Source organism: Neltuma alba, unplaced genomic scaffold (genome assembly GCF_004799145.2).
Source record: "Neltuma alba isolate B1F8T4 unplaced genomic scaffold, ASM479914v2 tig00011326_pilon, whole genome shotgun sequence".
NCBI classification, from domain to species: domain Eukaryota; kingdom Viridiplantae; phylum Streptophyta; class Magnoliopsida; order Fabales; family Fabaceae; genus Neltuma; species Neltuma alba.
This window is the reverse complement of record NW_021636032.1, coordinates 243,475-255,850: the sequence shown is the minus strand read 5'-3', so window position 1 is coordinate 255,850 and position 12,376 is coordinate 243,475.

The window sequence follows — 12,376 nt, the reverse complement described above, 5'->3', positions numbered from 1 at the left end:
TATCACTTGATTAATTTATAGTTTATTGGCATCGCCGAGGACCCAATTAGGCTTTCAAAATGAATCGTTAAATTTGAGTGCATAATTAGCTCAAGAAACTGAGAAGTGAATATTAAAAACGTAAATAAGATTACATTTTGAGAGCTCGTGTCGTGGAAGAAAGAAAATGTAAAATATTCAAATCTGTATAAATATAGAAAATATTCTTTTAAGAATTGAGTTTCATTATTTAGGTCTCAACTTCGCTTCAGTCTAAATTAGTTCAAGAGTAACATGATTTTATTAGCGTGAGAAAAAAGAAGGTAAAGAGAAGATTAGAATAAGAAAAGAAGACAAAAAAGAAGTGAAAGAGGAAATAGTATTACACATTAGATCAATTAAATGAATTTCATTTAAACAATTAAATAACTATAAATAACATATCACATGTACGCACCTAGTTCATGTGTTTTTTTTTAAAGACAGTATAAGTATGTGTTTTAATTTTTAAGAAATATGAACTCATAACATCCAAAATTCGATGTCTCTCTCACACACGGGAAAAAAGTTAGTCATATTAAATCGCTCTGCCACTGTAAATTTATGTTGAAGTCATTTTATAAAAATGAATATCATTGACTAAGCTAATTAGCTAGAATGAGTTTTGACACAAATCGAACTCAATACAAATTAAATCTATCCACTTGTTTTATTTGTGTAGTGTTTAAACAATAATAAATAGATTTTTTTTAAAAAAAAGAAGAGTTTGAGTGTTAGTCCTTAATTATATTGCTCCATATAAATTAACGTGCTAACTACAAATTAACACTTTGACTAATAAATGTAAAATAAGATTATGTCCAATATAATAGGACCCTCAGGTACCGGAGCTTCTAGAATACGAACACGAAGCCACTTGTTTATTTAGTATTAACTTCGATATATATAATTATAAGCATGAAAAAGAAAAATATTGAAGGCGGTTGGGATAACTGATAAGCATGCATGTGGTGGGTGGAAGAATTATGAGATAATGGAGTGATGGAGATTCCAATGAGGGAAGGACATTTGAGAGGGCTTGAAAATGAACAATATTCTCGTACTATTTTGGAAATATTACTGTACTGTTCTAACACAAGAATGTTTCTTTGTTTCTTTCTGTCCTCTCTTTCTTCCCTCACTTTCACATTCTGTACACCTAATAACTCCCATGAAAAAATCCAAGTCCTCCGAGCAGAGGGGGAAGATAAAGGGAGGAGAAAATGTCGATAAGGACAGTAACATGAGAGGAAAAAAGGAAAAAAACTTTTGACTTCAATCCATATCGTATCAGAAAGTGGCGGTTGCTATATGAACGAAGCAATATTTTGCGTATGGCTAAGTATGAACGAGAAGAAATTTACGGGAAAAAGCGACCAATCTCGACTTGGAGAGTGGCAATGAAGCTATTTATGAAATTAGTGTTCATAGGATTGAGATGTCTTAAAAGGTTTGGTAAGTTCTGGCTCATAAGAAACTGAAGCGTCGCGCTCTGTACACTCGGTGTCTATGCCAAGAGGGTCCCATGATTCGTCATTGAATTTCAAGTTGTTACGAAATTTTGTTACGCTTTTACTTTCAACCTCTCGCGGTTTAATTTGTTATGTAATATGACGAGCTGGTGCTATTTTATTACACGAATATTTAAGTTAAAATTGTAATCGGAAAATACTGTCACTGTCCATGCAATAATCTGTAATTATGTGTCTAGAAAAATAAATATTTTATGCAAATTAATTAACTCTCCTAAGCGTGCCCATCACATGACTAGTTTTTAATCTTCAGTGATACTAACCCCAAATAATGGTTGTAGAGATCTCTTAAATGTGTACTGACAATAACATATGCATGCAAGGAACATGAAAGTAAACGCTGAGATTTCTCTTGTTTTTTTTTTCATTTATTTAGGAAAAAAAATAGTGAAGTGGTAGGTAGAGGACGATAGAATTTTGTTTTGATTCAATTATTTGATGTAATGAACATTCTTGAATAGCAACTTCTTATTTATAAAAAAAAATAATAAAAGGGTTTTGAAAATGGCTTGTGTGTGTGTTCAACAACCTAAACTTGAGAAATTTTATCGTGACGGACCTTGTGAATTTGTGACTTAAAACTATTTTTAAAGATCGAAGACTTTAATTTTGCATTCAATTGAAGGAAAATATCTTCATAGTATAAAATTGAGAAGTGAAATAAGTTAATTATTATTGTTAGTTCTTCCCTAGTAAATAACATAATTTGAAAATGAAACCAAACAAGTTTATTTTATGAAGAGTTATCAAAGTTAAAGAAAATTCTCTGATTCTGAGCCTTTTACTTGTTACTAGCTGTACTTAATATAAGAAGCATAGATAACTAATTTAAGGATATTAAGAAAATTTTTAAAGTTAATTATTTGTAACAAATATGCATTAACTTTTTTAAACTACCATATTTAATTAGACATATTGAAACTATCATTTTCACAAATAGAATAAGGCGTGTTTTAGGGAAAACCCAACAGTGAGTTCATAAAACCTAGCGGCATGAATGTGAGTGCGACTGAGGGAGACGGCGGTGGAGAGCGAGAAGGCGACGAAACACGATGGGGGAAATATACTTCGAGAAGTTCGATCGGGGAAGGACGGCAACCTGACCACAGATTCTCGTATAAGGATAAGCTACTAAGTCTGGGCGAATCTGGATTTTTAGAAGCCAATATGTCTGCTGTGGATGCACTAAATGGATGGAAGGACTACTTTGCAAAGCTAAGCGGCAATAGTCATTCTGAACAGGGTGAGGAAGAAACGGAGAGAGAAGACCCACAAGCAGTGGAGGAGGGTTCATGGACAAAAACCGGGAAATTTCCCACGCTACCCGTTTCAGCAGATGAGTATGCAGCCTGGTGTAAGCCTTATATGAATTCATTAATCGTGAAACTACTAGGAAAGTCCTTTGGAGTAGGATTTATGCGGCAGAGAATGGAGCGTATGTGGAGTCGGTCGAAATCCATCAAGGTTACACCGCTGAGTAATGGATATTTTATTGTTTCATTCTCGACTAAGGAGGACCGAGACTATGCACTACAGGAAGGACCGTGGATGATAGGGGACCACTATCTGCTAGTGCAACGTTGGCGACCCAACTTTAACCCCTGGAAAGCAGATAACCAAAAGAGAATAGCAGCCTGGATAAGAATCCCGGACCTACCAGCAGAACTCTACAACGTTGAATCTCTTCGGCGCTTAGGAAATCTGGTAGGAAAAACTTTGAAGATTGACAGAACCACAGCCTTCTCAGAAAAAGGAGGATTCGCAAGAATTTGTGTAGAAGTGGACTTAGAAAAACCTCTACTCCCTGCTTTTGACCACTTTGGAGAAAATCGGAGAATTGAGTATGAAGGTCTACACCTCATCTGTTTTCACTGTGGAACATATGGACACCGCATGGACAAGTGCCCAATGAAAAACGAAGGACAAAACTCACCAAGTACTGCAGCACCTGTTTCAGATACCACCCCAGAAGCCGACCCCGGCAAAGCTCCGGTGACTGGGGAGGAGACGCAAACTAAACAGAATCTTGGCGAGACTGAAGGCGGAATATACGGCCCTCATATGATTGTGAGACGGGATTTTAGCAAAAAGAGAGTCAAGGGGGATATGCAAGGAGTTAGCACAGATTCGGGGAACAGGAGATCTTCCGTCAATCAAAGTGAATCCCAACGGCCATCAGTGACACGTGTTGCAAAGGACAAAAGGGAAAGGGATAATGGGAAGGACAAAAATATGGAAAGTTTGAAAGCTGGATCCAAGATTTTTGGAGCAGAATTTACTGATGCTGACAAGGAGAGAGGATGGACCGTAGTGGAACCTAAGAAGAAAGTGACAGGAAAACGACGATTTCGTGGGAAAGAAAAGACACCTAAACAGAAATACCAAGTTAAAGAAACCGGGCTGACATGTGATGGTAGCCAAGAAAAGCAGGATTTCGCGAACCCTTTCTCTACCTTAGAAACTGGGTCAACAATTCATGGGCCCATGGACACGGATCCCTTTCAAGAAGTAGGGCCAAAGCCCAAGGATATGGATCAAGAGATGCGAGTGGGTAAGGATGAAGATTTCGTAAGGGGGGCTGGATTTATAAACACCGAAGGAGGGACAGATATTACGAATACTGAAAACCAGTTCGGGACAGGTGATGATCTTAACGCCGATAATGAGGATGCAGAGAGCTTTGAAGCTCAACCACAAATAACAGGATTAAAATGAATATGCTCTTCTGGAATAGCAGAGGAACTGGAGCAAAATCTTTTCCGGGGCTTGTTCGAGAACTGGTTAAGAAATATAATGTTGATTTCCTCGCCATTTTAGAAACCCGCACAAAAGGAATTAGAGCCCAGAGAATATCAAAGCTACTAGGCTTTGATAACACAGAGATAATTGATGCTCAAGGATTTAGTGGAGGAATATGGGTGTGCTGGAGAAATAACATTTGGAATTTTGAAGTGCTAAATACTCACGAGCAATTTGTACACCTTAAGATTTCTAAGGGAATGGAACACGTCTTTCTCACTGCAGTCTATGCAAGCCCGAATCTGGTTAAAAGAAGGGAGGCTTGGAGTGCCATTAAAAATATTAGTTCTAATGTTTCTGGACCGTGGTGCATTGGAGGGGACTTTAACTCGACCTTGTATTCCCACGAGCGTCAATCCATGTCTCGCATAGGGAGTAGTTGTGACCGTGACTTTTCTCAGTGGGTCGAAGAGCTGGAACTTGTGGACATCGGGTGCAGCGGGCCTTACTTTACTTGGAAAAGAGGAAGCTGCCAAAGTCGTCTAGATCGGGTTCTTATTAATTCAGACTTCATGAACTCCTACCCTGATGCTTCGGTCCTTCATCTTCCATTTTTTAAGTCTGATCATAGGCCCTTGTTAATGCGAATAGGAGCAGATCAGAGGAGAAGCACTAGGTCGGATTACATTTTCAGGTTTGCGGCACCTTGGGTCTTGCATGAAAACTTCGAAGTCTTCATGAAGGACACGTGGAACATGGATAGAGGCTGGATGGAAAATATTACTCAGTTTCAATCTAAGGTGATAACTTGGAGCAAGGAGGTTTTCGGTCACTTGGGTCGCAAAAAACAACACTTACTTCGGAGATTAGAGGGCCTCACTAATCTCTCTCATCCATGCTTTAATCAACCTTCTATGGATCTGATAGCCCAGACAATATGGAAGGAGCTTGAGGAGATTCTGATTCAAGAGGAATTACTTTGGGCTCAAAAAGCCAAGTGTGACTGGTACATACTGGGAGACAAGAACACGAAGTACTTTCATGCCAAAGCTAATGGGAGAAGACGGAGGAATAAAATTGAAGCACTGAAAAATGATAATGAGGAATGGGTGTTTGAGACAGATCAAATTAAAGGTATAGCTCTTTCCTTTTATAAAAACCTCTTCTGCGATGACAACACTACTACCTGTCAGGTCCATAGCCACTTTTCTTATCCTGCTTTGGAGGAGGACCGTCTACGTGCCATGCGAGGTAGCATCATGGGAGAGGAAATCAAACAGGCAATTTTTCAGATGGGGGCTTTAAAATCACCAGGTCCTGATGGTTTTAATGCTTTATTTTTTCAAAGTCAGTGGGAGCTTATTGGGCATACCGTCACTAAGTTTGTGCAAGAAGCCTTCACGGATCCTACCACTATTAAGGATATTAATGACACCTTCATCGTGCTTATCCCAAAAAAAGACCACCCGGAGACTATAAGAGACTTTCGACCGATAAGTCTTTGTAATGTTATTTACAAGGCCATTACTAAGGTGCTGGCTAACAGGATTAAAGCAATTTTGCCTGACATTATCTCTCCAAATCAGTGTGGTTTTGTTCCTGGAAGATTGGGGTCAGATAATGTGATTATAGCTCAAGAAGTTATACATTCGATGCGGAATATGAAAGGGAAAAAAGGCTTTATGGCCATAAAAATTGATCTTGAGAAGGCCTATGACCGTCTAAGATGGGATTTTCTTGAGCAGTGTCTTAGTGAGATCAATATCCCTTCAGATCTCTTGAGGGTCATTAAATGTTGTGTCTCTTCACCAGTAATGCAAATCCTTTGGGAAGGAAGCAAGACCCAAAGATTCTCCCCGTCACGCGGAATACGACAGGGTGACCCTATTTCCCCCTATCTTTTTGTTATCTGTATTGAAAAGCTTGCCCATTTGATACAGGAGGAAATTCATCTTAAGAAGTGGAGGCCAATCAGGTTAACTAAAGACGGGCCACCTATTTCTCACCTGTTCTTTGCAGATGATCTAATCCTTTTTGCTGAAGCATCTTTAAATCAAGTAGAAGTAATCAAACGATGCTTGAATACGTTTTGTAGTGCATCGGGTCAAAAAATTAGCCAAAATAAAACTCGAGTCTTCTTTTCGAGTAACATGAACCATACCCGTACTGCACAACTGAGTGAACATTTGGGCTTTCCCAGCACTTCAGATCTCGGAAAATATTTGGGGGTTCCTTTCCATCATGAACGGGTCACAAAGAGAACGTATCAATATGTGGTGGATAAGGTTAAAACAAAGCTGAGTAAATGGAAGACGAATGCCATCTCCTTTGCTGGACGGCACACCCTCGTTAGCTCGGTAGTTCAAACCATTCCCATGTACCCCATGCAAACTTGTGCATTACCTTTGACTACTTGTGACGAACTTGAGAAAAATGCGAGAAGATTTCTCTGGGGTTCGAGTAACGAAAGAAAGAAGGTCCACTTGGTAGCCTGGGAGGAGGTATGTAAAGAAAAAAGGAAAGGGGGTTTAGGCATACGCCATGCGCGACTACAAAATAAAGCTTATATGATGAAGGCAGGATGGGGCCTAATAAAACAACGAGACTCACTGTGGGTAAGAGTTATCCGAAGCAAATACCACTGTGGAAATGATTTACTACCAGTTATTGACAGGTCCCGGCCAGGCTCACGTCTATGGAAGGGCATTAAGGAAAACTGGGAACAAGTATACCAAGGGGCTGAGAGGATCAGTAAGGGACAAGGAGACGAGGACGTTAGGTGGAGGCATGAAAAGCATGGCCATTTCTCTCTTAAGTCGGCTTACACTGTGTTGAAGGGGGAGAGCTCTGCCGACAATCCAACGTGGCAACGCCTTTGGAAACTCAGCATTCCCCAAAGGTGTAAATCCTTTTTATGGATCACCCTACACAACAAGCTTCTAACTAATGAGGCTTGTCGAGCTAGAGGGATTAATGTGGCGGCGGAATGTACTTGGTGTCATCATAGCGTGGAAGACTCACTTCACGTGTTACGTGACTGTCCGGAAATTAAGACGCTATGGTTATCTCTCATTAAGCCTAGCTGCATTTCGAGATTCTTTAGAGGAAACATTTGGGACTGGTGCTGCATGAATTTACAAGACAATATGGGAAATGGATGGGCCCAATGGCGGGAATTATTTACGACCATTTGCTGGCTTATATGGAGAAGACGAAATAAAAAAGTGTTCGATGGCAAAGGTAGCAATGCTGGTGCCCTTATCAGTATGGCGAAAGCCATTCTGGAAAGTTTCAATCAAGCTAAGGTACATTTAGCCCGAGTCAACCTACGCGGAGCTTCTAAGCAACCAGTGATACAGACACCAACGAGGGTAAAAGATGATATTATTGTTCGAGTGGATGGGGCATTCTCACAAAGGAATGGTAGAGCGGGGTGTGGGGGCCTCATCACGGCGCATGGGAATAATATACTCGAAGCTTTCATGCTTAGTCTCCCTGGCGGAGATCCCCTGGTTGCCGAGCTGTGGGCGTGCCTTATCGGATTGAAGCGAGCATGGGAAGGAGGACACCGAAAGGTTATTCTGCTTAGTGACTCATTAGAAGCAATTCAACTGATAAAAGAAGACCCGAATGAAGTCCATGAGAATTGGGACTTGATCCAGGAGAACAAGAACATGCTACTCAGAGAATGGTTAGTTGAAGTTGCCCATTCGAGGAGAGAGGAGAACGATCAAGCTGATTTCCTAGCAAAGCGAGCCCTGTCTTCACCACCTGGATTCCACTTGATTCATCCTGATATGCTTCGTGATTTCTTTCCAGTAGGATAGTCCTGTAGCTTTTGTTTTCTTCCCTTATCAAAAAAAAAAAAAAGAAACTATCATTTAATAGAAACTTCTCACAATCAATAGGAAAATTATATGAAAAAAATTATAAACTTAGGAGACAAAGTGAATTTATCTCATATTTAAAAGAAATATTTTTTCTCAACTACTCCTCCAGTCCTTAATATATGACCTGATTGTTGAGTTGGTTTTGATTCTAAATATAAGACATATTTCTCATATTTATCAATTTTTTCTAAATTACCCCTATAGGTACTCCTTCAACCATAATCAAGTAGAAGAGGGAGAGGGGATATTAAGAAAGATAATTATAGTATTTTAGGAAAAACGTGTCACATTTTTTATAATTAACTAACTTACCTAACTTCCTTAATCTAATCAAATTAGTTAAATGAGTCTTATATTAAGAACTGGAGGAGTAACTTTTATATTAAGAATCCAAAGTAATAGAATGTTAAGTAATAGTGATGGTATATAGTAGAGACAAACTAGTATAGAACTACCATAGATTTATAAGTCAACAAAAAAATTGATAACATGGTGATGAATTGTGAAAGCATTGTTGTTTGAGCCACCTGTGTTGTGAGGTTTGAGTTGTTGTTAACTTACATGCGCGATGACTGGCCTGGGATATGTCTAAGCATCTGAACCACTAATTTTCCTAAAACAAATCCTCTGAATTTAATTATGTGGTCATATCAAGCAACAACAATAATTATCCATATCCAATACTTTTCTTTAACAATAAGTTCATTGCGTGATCAGTTGTGTCTCTTGAATGTGTCATCATCTTTCCTTAATTACCATAAGAACAGCTGAAACCAAAAATTAGCTGCCACACCCAATCGCGGCAATGCTCATGGGACTGTTGACAAAGTCGAAAATTCTTTATACAACTACCAAAAACAACAGCCCCAACAAAAAGCCTATAGTACTTTTTTTATGTAATTTTATTAACAAGTCCAATCTGCACAAGCTTCCATACTTTTCTGGCCCGAAACAATTAACAGAAACCGAAAAGAAACCACTAAACCTCACAGGCAGGCCTGGCCCATAACGGGCCCATGGCATTGAATGTGGGCCGAATAGGCCTAGTCTAACCATGACACTCATCCCGTCTTGGGCTCGTTGTTGTGCAGAGGGTGTTAGGGTCTAATTATTTATGGGCAGATTACAATGAATTTTAATTATTTACAACTAATATCGTGTCATTGATTATTTTTATTTGCAACTGCGGAAATAGAAGAAGAGAAGAAAACGAAGAAAGAGGAGGTAGAAGTGAAAAGGGAAGGTAGAGGGTTTGGTGGTCATCGGTGAATGGTGAATGGCGATCCCTTTGTTTTATTTATAATAAAAGTTAAAATATTCAAGAAATGATAGTACAATATAATTGCCACGATTTTCAATAAAAATTCACCGACAAGGAGAAAAAAACGAACAAGAATGGTTAAAGAATTATAATTAATTAGGAGGTGTGGACTGTGGAGTGAACGCAAAGACCTACGGTGAAAGCACGTGAACGAGAATGGACCCTCCATTTCAAATTTCAATTGTCTTTCAGAATCGCCTCTAAGAAAATTTGAGATGGTCAATTTGAATAATAAAGTACTCCTTCGATATTTAATATAAAACCTATTTAACTAATTTGATTAGATTAAGAAAATTAAGTAAGTTAGTTAATTATAAGAAATATGATATGTTTTTTTTCTAAAACACCATAATCATCTTTCTTAATATCCTCCCTCCCTCACTTATTTGATTATGATTAAGAAAGTATCCATAGAGATAATTTAGAAAAAAATTAATAAATATGATAAATAGATATTATATTTAGGACCAAAATTAGCTTAACAATTAGGTCATCTATTAAGAACGAAGGAGTATAAACATTCTAACAAGAGATGTCATTGATGTTGCGAATAACTACATTATATAGCCTAATAACTCCATTAAAATTGATTAAAAGCGATAAATATGGGGGGGATATTTTTCTCTTGGATGCACCCTTAAAATATGAAAGAAAATGAATAAAAAATATGAGAGAAACGTCTCATTACTTGAAGATAAAATAAAAGAACGTATTATATCTGTTCAAAAAACTGTACTCCCTATATCTCTTATTATAAGATCATTTTAACTAAATTATACGGTTTAAAAAGATAGTTACAATTAGTTAAAAACAATTAATATCTAGTAAATACAATTTTTTTTCAAATATACCCCTATATATAAATGGATAGATGTAAGAGAAAAACAGTAAAATGGAAGGGGTAACGTATAAATGTGATTATATGACTAAGGGGAGTGTTCCCGACACCAAGACGGCCTCAATGTGAATATATGTACGGTCAGGTTAAGAGAGAGTAAAGGGGATGTATAGAGCGGGTGGGATCAGATGTCGCCGCCGGGGGGGGGTCCTCCTCTGCTGCTTCCTTCTTAATCCCTTCTTTTCGTTAATCAAAATAAATTATTAATTAATGCCTAACTGGCCGTACTTTACTAAATAATAAGAGCAGCATGCATGACATGGGTGGGGCAGGGCAGGTGAGCTCTACTGACTTAGCTTCTTAATTAACTAATTATAGTCATATTACCTGACAAATCCCCTTTCATTAATCTCAAAGTTACAGCCCAGACTCGCCTGGATTTTGTGATTTACACCCCCCCAAATCCCCCACACACTTCCTATTTTATTATTATTATCATTATTCACACCAAACCTCACTCTCTGTCACTTCATTCATTTGCTTATGATTTGCATGCACTCCTTTTCAAATATGCCTCCTTTTCCTCCCATCCCAATTTTTGGTCCCTGTTAGGTACGTTTGCTATGAGGAAAATAGAAAAGGAGAAAAGGGAGGAGAGAAAAAAATTAATTGGCCCGATTTAAAAAAATTAAAAAAAATGAGATTAAAAGCTTTCAATATATTTTTATTACTCTTTTATATCTTACAACTTCTTTTTGTTAAAATTTTAAAGTTCTACTTCTCTAACTTTTTAAATTGAATTTATTAAAATTTTTTCTTTCATTTCCTCTCCTCCACTTTCCTAAATCCCCCAACCATGTGTGCCCTAGGCAAACGCCATTAAAGTCCAGCCCTTACACAGTTTTCTTCATTAATAGATTTTCTTCCCCCAATAATAGATCACATATTCATTATATATTTCTTATAAAGAGTTCAAAATCATAAACTTATGTCTAGAAAAGACTTGACGAGAGTGTTTTGATGTGCCTTAGATTATAAAGCTCCAATCTTCAACCGAGTTTAGAATTATGGTCATACTTTCCTCCCTCGCATATGACTACTTTGATCAAAATATTCTCCCACAAATATGTGTTTTATCGCGTAAATTGTAATAAATTCAATTTATGATTTTCTTCCCCAGTGTAAACAGTAAAGATGTTAGTCATTTGAATCTTCTTTCTGAAAAGAAATTAACAAATCTACGTTCCTTCAAAAGATCATATTCACCAATGCATCAATATCCGTATATTATACTGTTAAAACTAATGCATTAAATCACATATTTGCATATAATATAGAAAAATCGGATCTAGTCAGTACCGATATAATCTTGAAGATACAATATAATAGTTGTCCACATATGCGCATCTTTTTTAGTTCTGGGGTCACATGATTTATTTTTTCGTTCCCTTGGGTACCTCTTTTAGGTACAACAAATAGAAATTAAAATAATGACATGCCATTAGCTTTTGCGAACCACTTGCGTTGGAATTTGAAAACGACCTCGTCTGTGTTGACTTTTCATGTTGTTGAAATCCACATTATAGACCTAACTTTTTCATTTTTTCTGTCGCCCTCCTTTTTCCGCCCTTTAATTTCGTAGCTGATTTAAGATTTGTTTGGATTAATTTATAAATAGATTTTCAAACATGATTTACAGAATACGAGATACATATATCAAGAGAGTTTTGTCTTGACTTATGTAAACTTGTTTAAAAGTTTGTTTTAAACAGAGATCCAAACAAGCCCTTGTTCTGCATCTATCTTCCGCTACAAATTGGCTTATGCTAAGCCGAATGAGGATGAACCCCTAAAGCAAGAAGGGCAAAACAGCAAAACAACTAGAGATTAGTTTATTGAATCATATCATATGGATGTTAACATATTATCGGCATGTATATGCAATTGAAGATTGAACATTAATACTATTTTTAGTCTTAATATAAAATCTAGTTAACTAATTTGATTAGATTGAAAAAATTAGTTAAATTAGTTATTT